The sequence below is a fragment of the Prunus mume genome, linkage group LG4, assembly GCF_029339155.1.
Source record: "Prunus mume cultivar Tortuosa linkage group LG4, ASM2933915v1, whole genome shotgun sequence".
Lineage (NCBI taxonomy): Eukaryota > Viridiplantae > Streptophyta > Magnoliopsida > Rosales > Rosaceae > Prunus > Prunus mume.
This window is the reverse complement of record NC_142701.1, coordinates 8867680-8881238: the sequence shown is the minus strand read 5'-3', so window position 1 is coordinate 8881238 and position 13559 is coordinate 8867680. Positions and strand designations below refer to the sequence as shown.

Genomic DNA, 13559 nt, shown 5'->3' with positions numbered 1-13559 from the left:
GTTTACTTTAAACGAAACACATACAAATATGGTTCTGCCGTCATCAAATTTTAGAGGCAATTATTTGGATGTTGATGTGTGTGTGCGTTTGTGTATTTGGAGGACACAAACACATACACATCATCAACTTCCAAAAAATTGTCTATCTAAATGCAAATCTGTGGCTGCTTTCATCAAATCTTAGAGGCAAATTTTTGGATGTTGATGTGTATGTGCATTTGTGTATCTGAAAGACACAAACATACACACATCCTCAACGTCTAAAATATTGTCTTTCTGTGGTCCGATTATGATGAGGAACAGAGTTCCATCTGGTAAGATTTCAGTAACTCTTGGGATCTCGAAAAATCTGATTCTCACTGTTTTCAGATAGACCGTCGTGGTTATTCTCAATTCTTGTCATTAATATGATCTACTGACGTAGGAAACCAAAATAATATAAATACATTGAAAAAAAAATACTATTAAGACGACGGTTTAGATATAATGTGAAACGTATAAAGTCAATAAATACGACGGTAATTTTAACTTCACGATGTATCTCTTGGGATCTCAGAAAAATCTGATTATGTCGGCGGTTTTCTATATAAACCATCGTGGTTATTCTCAATTCTTGTCATTAAGTTGGTCTATCATCGTAGGATATCAAAAAAATAATAAAAAAATAATATTATTAAGACGACGGTTTATATATCAGGGTTGACGTATAAAGTGAATAAATACGACGGTAAATTTAACTTCACGACGTGGTAAATTTTATTATACATCGTTAATTGAACAAACCAACGTGGTTAGAGTTAAAGATACCGTCGTAGTATGCTACAAGAAATAAGTCGATAAATTTATCTTTACTGTCGTGTACATTTATTTAATACGGCGGTGTTTTGTAATTTACCTCCGTGGATTCTTTTGAAATTATACGATGCCGGATACAAAAACTTGGTTGTGTTTCTTACGGAGTAAAAACGGCGGCTATTTATTTACACCGTCGTCTTTACTTTCTACGTCGGTGGATTCATACCTTCTACCGTTGTTTTTGGGCTCAGAGTTTACTTTGAGGAAAACCTTTTTCAATAAGACATCGGTTTTTAAATTAGGTGTGTCGTTTTTTCAGAACATTCTTTATAATCTTCATTTTTTAGTTGTTTAAGTTAATAATACACGGCGGTTTTATAAAACCGTCGTCTTTTCAAACACAACGATGGTTTTTTGTTGGACCGTCGTTTTTTTCTGGTCGTCTTTTTCACTTTTTGTAGTAGTGATTGTTTCATTTGGCTTCTATTTTTCTGAATTTTTCCGTTCGTTTTTCTTAATAGTTGTAAATTGTTCTTCTTAGTAATATCCTTTGTTTTGAGGATGATCATGAGCATGAACTTTGACAAACAGAATGTCGAGCAACAGCAGCAGTAGTGACGTTCGATATATGCTAAACATTGTAGGAAAAAATGTGATGGTGCTGGTTTGGAATTTAGAATATTCCGATCAGCCGACAATTAACGTCGTTCTTATTGGGCATGCACCAAGTGTGGACAGTTTAGTGAGTGAATAAATGGAGCTGGGATAAATACAATAGGTTGATGCAGGATCGTGAGAAATTATTTTCAACATTTAACGATATGTCTACCAAACTGGAATTAATTGGTGAAGGGCGCTTGAAGATAAACAAAGAGTCCTCAATGTAATCTTTGTCCTTGTAATTTCACAAAAAAAAAAAAAAAAAAAAGAGGAAAAATGCTTGCCTTGCTCAATGAAGTTGAACAATATTATGTATGGCTTCATATCTCGTGTCTCTGTTTTTCCTCAATCCTTCAATGTCCCTGTTTGTTCTACCCTGAAAAATTCATTCGTGGTGGCCTGGTGTTGGTCGCGGAATTTTCGTGTTGTTTGCATAGGCGTGCCACTGTTGGCTGCGAAAGCTCCTACAGAAAGTGATTGAAAAAATGTAAAATGCACTCCAATATCAACTCTAATCAATCAATAGTGATTGATGGGGATCGGGGTCCGGACATAGGTCGCCAACAACACACACGAGCACCGAAGTCAAGGGCTAATGCAAACTCACAAATATTGTAGCAAATCCATGCTACAAATTATTTATTTCAATAATCATCATCGAAAGTCCCCTACAACTATTACATTAGCCATATTTATAGGCTAGACTTGGGCACCAAGGCTACTTGGTCCAAAAGTAAACTAATTAATTATAAAATCACATATAAATAATAAAAGATATATATATATATATATATATTCTACAACTACCTAAATAAGAAAATATCAATATATATCATGAAATAACTAATTAAATGGTAAATATCTATCCTGATTCCTGATCCACCCCCATGTTCCTGCATCAGTGAGTTGGGTGGGGAACTGGCCCAATATAAGTTATTTTATTTGCCTCAATGAAGAGGATTTCAATATTTTTCTAGTGCGAAGATAAGAACAAGCAGAAAATAAATAAAAAAACAGAATTAAAAATGAGAGACATGATATGGAACTGAAGATTTCTCGATTTAGTTCATTATCAATGCAAACTCAAAGTAAATGACAAATATTTATCCTAAACTGAGGATTTCTCTACTCAAGTCATTGTAGCTATAGACTTGAAAAGTAAATGACAGTAATGAAAATGATGAATGTTTATATGAAGATTTCTCTATTCATATAAATATTGGAATAAAAGTAAACAACATAGCTTGAAAATTCTCTATTCAGACTTGGTACAGAAAAAGTAAAGGATTTAACCTAGTTACTAGGTATCAATACCAAGTGTTGACAGAGCATAAAAATAAAAAGATAACAATCAGGAGTTGTCAAATGATTATCTTGAAGGAAAGGTAAGTTGTTTCAAGCTTGAGGTTTTCAAGTGTTGAAGATGTTGAGCATGTTTGAGAGAGTTGTGTTTGTTGATTGTTGATGGCTTCTCTTTTTATTTATAGAGAAAATGAAGTGGGTTGAGTCTTGGGACCAACAACCAATGAGAAGTACCCACTTGCTATTGATTTTGGTGAGTGGGTTGATGAAAAAGCAAGCAAAACCAGAAAAGTTGCTTTAAACTTCTTGGGTAATTCAAAATATCATCCAAGCAAAACTTGTTTCCCTCCATCAGCAAGCTTATTTTATCATTCATTTTTTTTAATAAGCCCAGGCCTCCATGCTGACTCATGCATCTCCATTAACTTAACAAATTTTGTCCAGCATGCCATTTATCTTCTTCTTCTATCTTGCTTTGATGTGTGATGATCAGAGCATGCTATATTTATCCAAATGCTACTAAATTTTAATATGTTATTCTACACATATAGAGGAACAACGTTTGTGAAGAACTCAAATCCATTTGAGACTGGAAAATACGATTTGGCATGGCTCAAACCAACTGGTTGTCAGAGACAGTTCCTTTGAGTAGACTTCATTGTTTAATTAGCTGAGTATACTGTTGGAAAAACAACAATCAGTGACTAATTAAAACAATTATATAAATAGAATTTATAATAAACTGTAATACAGAATACAGTATATAAACAATAAATGAAACTGACTTGAATTCGAGATAGAGGCTTGCAGATTTGATGCAATGTCCTAAAGACAGTAATTTCACCCATTCTCGGTGCTTGAAGTTCTACAAGTGACTGCCTCCCAGGATTCAACTATCTGTATTCTAAGCCCTAGCACTCGGACTTAGAATTTGGCGAACGTTGTTTGTTTTCCTCTCAGACAAGATGAGATGCTTGTGAATGCTTTTTCTGTATCGAACGTATGAGGCCTTGTTTGATTTAAATAAACTTCTGAAACCTTATCAGAAGAGTCACAATTGTTAGAAAACAGTTAATAAAACTAATCCGAATTAATATAAAATTATTAATTCGAAACCAAAAAATAATTTTAAATCTAAAAGTGCCCCAAGGCCCAAGGCCCATCTTTTTGACCATTAAATATTATATATTTTTATATAATATTCAAAGCCCAAATCGTTTTTGAAGCCCAAATTGCTTGCACTTGGCTTACTTCCATTTACTAAGTGTGACACTTCCACACTTATAAGGACCTCACTCTTTCTACTTTCTAGCAATGTGGGACAAAGGTTCTTGAATTTCATTCAAACTTCCAACAATACCCCACATTTGAATCGAAATTCTAGACCCCACATTTGAAATGTTATACTTTTACTGCTAAATGTATGTAATGTATTTGAGAGGAAACAGATGTTATATACATCAGGAAAAATGTCTTTTGGACTTGAACTTACCCTAGTGAAAACATATCGGATTTACTTGATGACGCAGTGGATATAGTTGATCTTGAACTGTTCACCGTTATAGTAAACCTAGACAATATGTCTCACACATATAACATCCTAACAAACGTTAGTTCATACGTTTTTGTTCATTTTGGTCCTAAACATATCCCAGGTTTCATGAGAGCTTTAGAGAACTTAGCCTTTTATTTTCCGTTCTCATAAATGCGACCCCACATTTACTCCCATATAGGTGACACCAATTAAGAGTTTTCTGCCTAAACTCCTCTTAATAAGATATTAGTGTCATTAAATGCAAAGCATAACCTTCACATCAACAGACAACACACTAATCATCATAGGAATGAGTTAAATTGTGTGTTCAACTTTTGAATCTTACCCAACCAGTTTGCCTATTGAACCTAGACCATGGGATCTCCAATCAACTAGGTTAGGTTTCCGTCAGGTTTGATTCATTGGATTGGCTTCAATCCCATTCCCCTCGATGTAAATTTGATTTGCTCTCTTGGTAGGCCTTTTGTCAAAGGATCTGCAATATTTTCCTTTGACTTCACATAGTCAATGGATATAATTCCATTTGAGAGCAATTGTCTAATTGTATTATGCCTACGCCTGATATGTCTTGACTTTCCATTGTATACACCACTCTTGGCTCTTGCTTGTGCTGCCATACTATCACAATGTATACAAATTGCTGTCACAGGCTTAGGCCACATTGGAATGTCCTTTAGGAAGTTTCTCAGCCATTTTGCTTCTTCACAGCTTTATCCAAGGCTACAGACTCTGATTCCATTGTAGAGCGTGCTATACATGTCTGTTTAGAGGATTTCCAAGATACTGCAGCTCCACCTAATGTAAATACATATCCACTAGTTGATTTGGTTTCTGTACTGTCAGAAATCCAATTTGCATCACTATAGCCTTCTAGAACTGGTGGAATATCTAGTGTAGTGCAATCCATAGTCTTGGGTGTATTTCAAATATCTTAGCACCTTGATTAGTGCCTCCCAATGATCATGTCCAGGATTGCTTGTGTATCTACTAAGCCTGCTTACTGAATAAGCTAAGTCTGGCCTAGTAGAATTCATTAAATACATTAGGCTCCCAATTACTTGGGAATACTCCAATTGGGAAATTGCATCTCCACTATTCTTTTTTAACTTGCAATTTACATCAAAAGGAGTCACAGCAGGTTTGCAGTCAAATTGACCAAACTTTCTTAAAAAAATTTCTGCATAATGGGATTGAGTAAGAATATACCCATCATTATTTCTTTTGATTTGAATTCCCAATATGACATCAGCTTGACCTAAGTCTTTCATGTCAAAACTTGAATTCAACATCTTCTTTGTAGAATTTATCGCATCCTTACTCGTTCCCATTATGAGCATGTCATCAACATATAAACATACAATAACACAAGAATTGTTGTTGTTTTTTATGTAAACACACTTGTCACATTCATTGATCTTAAATCCGTGTGACATCATTGTATGATCAAACTTTTGATGCCATTGTTTTGGAGCTTGTTTAAGTCCATATAAAGGCTTAACAAGTTTACAGACTTTAGTTTCTTGACCTTTTACCACAAAACCTTCTGGTTGTTCCATGTATATTTCTTCATCTAATTCCCCATTTAAGAAAGCTGTTTTTACATCCATTTGATGTATGTCCATATTGTGTATTGCAGCTATAGCAATTAATATCCTTATAGATGTAATTCTTGATACTGGAGAATAAGTGTCGAAATAATCCAACCCTTCCTTTTGCCGATACCATTTAGCAACTAAACGTGCCTTGTATTTATCAATAGTACCATCGGCTTTTAGCTTTCTTTTAAAAATCCATTTATATCCAATTGGTTTGTTACCAGGTGGTAAATCAACCAATTCTCACGTATGGTTCTGCATAATGGATTCTACTTCACTATTAACAGCTTCCTTCCATAAAGGAGCCTCAGGTGAAGCCACAGCTTCCTTATAAGTTTGTGGTTCTTCTTCATCAGGAAACTTATAAAATCTGGTCCAAAACTTTTTGGTGTTTTAGTCATCTTTCCTCTTCTAGGTTCCACTTCCTTTTCTTGGACACCTGAAGAGGATGGTTCATTAGGATTTCCATCATATACTTTCCTTTTGTTTGAACTGGACCTCTTTTCTTTGTAAGGAAAAATTTCCTCAAAGAAATCAGCATCAACAGATTCTATAATTGTGTTAACATGTATATCAGAAATATCAGATTTAATAACTAAAAATCTATATGCAGCACTTGTGTTAGCAAAACCTATGAAAACACAATCAATAGTTTTAGGTCCAAGTTTTACCCTTTTTGGTAAGGGTACTTGTACTTTAGCTAGGCAACCCCACACTTTCAGTGTCTTGTATGTAGGAATCCGTCCTTTCCACATTTCATAAGGAGATTGTTTACTCTTCTTATGTGGAATTCTGTTCAAGATGTGATTTGCAGTGAGTAAGGCTTCACCCCACAGATTATGGGGAAGCCCAGAGCTATTCAACATGGAATTTATCATATCATTGAAAGTTCTATTTTTCATTTCTGCTACACCGTTTTGCTGCGGTGTATATGGTGCAGTGGTTTGATGTATAATTCCATGAGTTGCACAAAAATCAGAAAATGCAGTGGACTCATATTCTCCACCTCTATCTGATCTAAGTACTTTCACTTTTCTATCAAGTTGATTCTCAACTTCTGCCTTGTATGTCTTAAACATCTGTAAGGCTTCATCCTTGCTATGTATTAAGTATACATAACAATACTTACTGCAATCATCTATAAATGTTATATAATAATTTTTCCCACCATGAGTTGGTGTAGATTTAAAGTCACAAAGGTCACTATGAATTAATCCAAGTAATTTATTTGATCTTCCTTGAACAGATTTAAAGGTTTGCCTAGAAAACTTGGATTTTGTACAAGTTTCACACTTATTATCAAAGTCAATATCAAATTTAGGCAATAAACCTAGATGCATCATTCTATGCATAGATCGATAATTTACATGACCTAATCTAGCATGCCAAATATTAGAAGACTTAGCAAAGTAAACGGAAACCTTATTTATATTATTATTAAAAGCATCATTGCCAGTTACATTGAGTTTGAACAAGCCATCAGCAAGGTAACCCTTTCCTACAAACAGCCCTCCTTTGGTTAGGATGAACTTGTCAGATTCAAATACAAGTTTGAAACCCTTCTTACTAAGAATTGGGCCAGACACTAAGTTCTTCCTAATTTCAGGAACATGCAGCACATCCAAAAAGGTTAAAACCTTCCTGTAGTGAAACTTCAGACATTGCTTTTGCCTTCAACTACAGATGCAGAGGCATTTCCCATGTCTGATTTCTCACCACTAGAATTCTGCTCAGAATCGTAAACAGATTTCTGAACCACAAATGTGCCTAGTAGCACCTGTATCAACCATCAGTCCTTAGTATCGTAAACTAGATTGGTTTCGCACACTACAACCACAAAATGTTCATTGACTTCACCACGCTGGCTTGAGGATTGGTTGGATTTTGGTCTCTTCGGTGGCGGCAATCTTGTGCTTTATGCCCTGGTTTTCCACATACCCAGAAGCACCTTTGATTTTCTTGAAATCCTTGCCTTTTGGTGCATGAGTTTTGCCATAGTTCTTTGCAACTTTCTTGCCCTTGTTATTCTGGAATTTTGGCTTTGATGTCTCAACGACATTGGCTTTGGCTTCCATGATAGGCACTTCACCCTTGTCACCTTTCCTGTGATCCTCCTCAACTCGAAGCCTCAAAATTAGATCCTCCATAGACATCTCTCTGCGCTTGTGCTTTAAGTAAATTTTGAAGTCTTTCCATGATGAAGGCAGTTTCTCTATGATTGCTCCAACCTGGAAGTGTTCATTAATAGAGCACCCTTCTGCAAGCAAATCATGGATCAGAATTTAAAGTTCTTCAACCTGTTTAATAACAGTCTTTGAATCAACCATGGCATACTTGAGAAATTTGCCAATCACGAACTTTTTGGCACCAGCATCTTCTGTTTTGTATTTTTTCTCAAGTAATTCCCAAACTTCCTTTGCAGAATTGTATGACGAATAAATGTCATACAGAGTATCATCAAGCCTGTTAAGGATGTAGTTTCTGCACAGGAAATCAGATTGTTTTCAAGCCTCAATGGTCATCATTGTTTCCTTAGACATTGGATTTTCTCCTGATTTGGGAGCCTCCTCTCTGACAACATGTGCCAGATTCATGGTTGTGAGATAAAACAACATCTTCTGTTGCCATCTCTTGAAGTCAATTCCCTTGAACTTCTCAGGCTTCTCGTCATGAGGATTCTTAGTCACCCCATTCACAGTCACTGATGATTGTGAATCCATCGATTACTGTCTTTAGATTGTTGGAAAAACAACAATCAGTGACTAATTAAAACAATTATATAAATAGAATTTATAATAAACTGTAATACAGAATACAATATATAAACAATAAATGAAATTGACTTGAATTCGAGATTGAGGCTTGCATATTTGATGCAATGTCCTAAAGACAGTAATTTCACCCCTTCTCGTTACTTGAAGTTCTACAGGTGACTACCTCCTAGGATTCAACTACACAACGATATACGTTTTTGTCGCGCGAAATTAAAAATTTACGCGATGATATATATATATATATATATATATATTGGTCTCATGAAATTACAACTTTACGCGACAATATATATTATTGTCGCGCAAAATTGCAAATTTAGTCGCGAGAATATTTCTTCGTGCAAAATTACAACTATACGCGACGATATATATAAATTGGTCTCAAAATAAATATTAAGGTTTAATATATTATAGAATCAAAACAATTTTCTCTAGCATATCATTTATATTTTAGATTTACGTCTATTAAAATATTTTGATTAGATTAAACATAACGATAAATGTTTCATATTTCATTATTATGTTTTTTAATTATGAAAACTGATCATCCAATAAATATTAAGGTTTAATATATTATAGAATCAAAACAATTTTCTCTAGCATATCATTTATATTTTAGATTTACGTCTATTAAAATATTTTGGTTAGATTAAACATAACGATAAATGTTTCATATTTCATTATTATGTTTTTTAATTATGAAAACTGATCATCCAATCCAATATCAATTGAATCAAATATTGAATTTAAACCTCTAGTCCGATCGGATTAGATTGAAAAAAAATCATGATTCAATATATATTGGATCAGATGTGAATTGGCTAAATTACATTGGTTTTGAAATAATACACACCCCTACCAAAGACTATTTAATGAGTTATTTAATTTGAAATGATTCTATATATATTTTTAAACACTACGTATAAGAAGACCTCAAGACGAAAGGGTGATTATACAATAATTTTTCATCTTTCTTTTCCACTGTAAGGGCATCTTTGAGATTTTAAGTGACACAAGTCTTGAACAAAGTTATATAAAAAGAATTGGACCATATATATTGATAGCAAATTTAAAACTACTCATTGTAAGGGCGGCTCTGAGATTTTAGATGTCACAAGTCTTGAACAAAATTATATAAAAAGAATTGGGCCATATATATTGATAGCAAATTTAAAGAATTGGACCATATATATTGATAGCAAATTTGAAACTAGACATCAATAGCTAAAGGATTATCAAACAAATAATTCAACAAGGAACATAAAATAATAAATAAATAAAACCCGTGGTTTATCAAATTATTAATTATAATGAACCCCCAAAAAAAAAAATGTGGCCGTCATATTTAGTATTAATCAAGAGCTCCTATTATATGTAATTTTAATGTATTAATATATTATGTAGTATCAACTTAAAAGAAGCCGCTTCTCATTTTCATTTTTCTTTCCTTTTATTTTGCTAAGGGAATGTCGTTGTTTCTCGTTTTCCTTTGTTGAGAAAATGTTCTCTACAAACAATTTTCAAAAATATTACCAAAATGGTTTGGATATATTTATTTAACAGTGTTTTATAGCTCAATTTATTTTAATTTCTCATTTTCTTTTGTAGCTCAATTTATTTAACAATGTTTCATTTCTCCACATATATAAGGTTTAATTTGGATATAACAAGTACATATATTCAAACAAGCATATTTGCCAAAATCTTTAGACTAACATAATGAAATTACAAAAAAATTCATTTATTATGTTTTACATGGCAAGTCGAAATAAATTGCATTATTTAACTTCTGAACTATAATAACTTTCGTTATCGTCGCTATCATCACTTTCAGTCTCCCAATCATTCTCCTCTATAACTACATCATCGTCGGTGTTCGGGCCCACTGCAACATCGTATCGTGGAAGATCACCGAGGTCAATTGTAATTGACTGAATCGGTATTTCGATTGAAGAAACTCCTTGTATCTGAAACGGTTCTTGTATAACATTTGTATCTCGAAGTGTTTCCGCATCATTTTCCATTGAAGATTTGAAACGTTGGTCAGTGACGTTGTTGACGTCGTTGTCAGTTGGGTCTAGTTCTAGTATAGCATACACGTTCCTTTGATCCATCTTTTGAACAACTTTCCAACCGCTCCCAACTTTAAGGTCATCTAGATACACAATCTGTGTTGCCATGTTTGCCAAAATGTAAGGGTTGTCATCATACCAAGTTCTATTCATGTTCACAGATAGTAAGCCATGGTCGATTTTAACACTTCCCTGCCTATTTGGGTTTGTATCAAACCATCGATACTTAAACATGATCACTTGGTATCGGTCTTTGTAAAGCAATTGCACGACAGTTGTGAGTTTGCCATAGAAATCAATGTCCGTACTTTTGCCTCCACTGGGACATGGACACTGCTGTTTTGCGTACACAACTTGTCATCTCGTGCAGTCCGAAAAACTTGACGCCGTTAACATGGCAACCCTAGAATAATTCAGCGCAAATCGGGCCGAACGACTAGTTATATAACTCTTCACTGTAAGTGGGAGAATTCGATGATTTCAACTTATTCACCTAATATTATACAAAAACATTCACATGTTAGTTTGAGAAAATTAAATAGTACAATATATATGTCAAATGTGTAGAAAACTCTTATAACTTACATATTCCAAAAACCATTGTGGAAATAATTCACGGTGTTTCTTGGCCTTTAAATGTGACGCTTCATCATCTCTTCATGCTCATCTAAGTAGGCCATTATCTCATCACAATTGTTCAGTACGAACCAATGCGCTACCTCCATGTCATTTCTGAAAAATGACTCTCCCGTGCAGGATCTCCAAAGGGTCGTGCACTTTGGGCAAAAATAGAAAGTTTCTCATTTCTCACACCTCCGTCATTATTGCGCTGAGGAAGATTGAAAGCTGTGTCCACATGCATTCCACAGAAAGTAAGCGACTCATATTGAACCCAAGTCTCTGTAATCGATCCTTTGGGCTTTGCCCTATTGTGTATAGTTTTTTTCAGCTCTCTGAGAAGCCTGCCAAAATAATACGAAACGATACAAATTAGCAAGCGTGGGATAAGGATGCATAAACAAATGATGAGGATTATATACCTTTCTATTGGATACATCCAGCGATAGTTGACTGGATTAGCAAGCAATGCCTCTTCTGGCAAGTGAACCATTACGTGGATCATACTTGTGAAGAAAGCAGGAGGGAATATCATCTCAAACTTGCATAGGACTTGCAACTGATTAATGTCTATCTTTCGCAACGTTGTTGCTGTCAGTTGGGAAAAAAAATATGGACAACAACATGATTGGTTTTACTACATCTTCAGGCAAAATGTGTCAAATACCCACAGGAAATAGGTGTTGCATAAACACATGGCAGTCATGGCTCTTTAGTCTAGTAAATTTACCCCTGGAAATATTCATGAAACGCGCGATATTAGAAGCATACCTATTGGAAAACTTTACAGACGATACAAATTTTAGAAAATCTTTTTGTCATTCAGTTTCATGGAAAAAAATGCAGGATCCCTTCTAGCTTTATCACTGTCCCTGTTCATCCATAAACCTCTTCGTATGCCCGTTCTTTCCAAATCAAGACGAGCTTTGATCGTATCCTTTTTCTTGCCCTCGATATCTAGAATCGTGCCCATTAATGTGTCAAAGACATTTTTCTCAACATGCATAACATCGAGATTGTGCCTCAATTTTAGTTTTGACCAATATGGGAGCTCAAAAAACGTAGACTTGTGCGTTCTGTTTAAATGTGTAGAAGGTCTGGTCTGACTAACTGTTTTCTTGAACGGAGCAAAATCCAAATGGTTAATTTGTTCCAAGATCTCATCACAGGACCATTCTCTAGGTATGAGGCGATGCTCTGTGTTCCCGTCGAATTCTTTATCCCTTTCTCACCACTCGTGATCCCATGGCAACCATCTCCGATGACCAAGATAACAAACTTTTCTAGCATGCCAACCAAAAGTTACATCTTTGTTGCATATAGGGCATGCCATATAACCCTTTGTGCTCCACCCATAAACCATTGCATATGCCGGAAAATCATTCACAGTCCACATAACTGCTGCCCTAAAGTTAACATCTTCCTAGTGGATTTATCGTACGTGCCCACATCGTTTGTCCATAAATCCTTTGAGCTCATCAACCAACAGCCTTAAGTAAACATCGATTGACCTGCCAAGATCCTCAGTTATCAAAATAGTCATCATCATGTACTTTTTTTTATGCATTTCCCAGGCAGCAAATTATATGGGATTACGAAAATCGGCCAAGTGTTGTGGTGTTGGTTTAGAACCCTGTACGAATTGAATCCATCGGTGGCCAGTCTCAATCTAACATTTTGGGGATCAGCAGCAAACTCGAGGAATTTTCGATCGAACTCTTTCCATGCCTCTCCATATGCAGGATGCCGCATCACATCGTCGTCTACTCGTTTTTCCTTATGCCATCTCATGTCTTGTGGTAGTATGCATCGACATATACAATCTTTGCAGCCTGAGTTTCAAGGGCAGATAACGCATAACTTTTTGTGAGATCTTAGTCATTCTATTTTCAGATGTCATTTTGAACCTCGACTCATTGCATATAGGGCATGTATCCAATGTTTCATACTCTTTGTAGAATAACATGCAATTGTTTTTGCAATCGTGAATTTTTTCATAACCCAATCCAAGACCATTCAACACCTTTTGCTCGTGTCTATGGTCTTTCGGCAAACAATTGTCCTTCGAAAGTATTCTATTGAAAACTCCCAAAAAGTAATCTAAACACAGGTTCGACATACGATACTTTATTTTTCCGTGCATTAGCTCCACAATCGCCGTGAGAACGGAAAATCTCTCGCACCCCGG

At 35.1% G+C, this 13559-nt stretch overlaps 1 pseudogene; it reads right to left on the bottom strand.

The window, feature by feature from the left end:
• Positions 1-1826: 1826 nt before the first annotated feature.
• LOC148917851 (uncharacterized) lies at positions 1827-8627 on the bottom strand (annotated as a pseudogene).
• Between the last annotated feature and the right edge of the window lie 4932 nt (positions 8628-13559).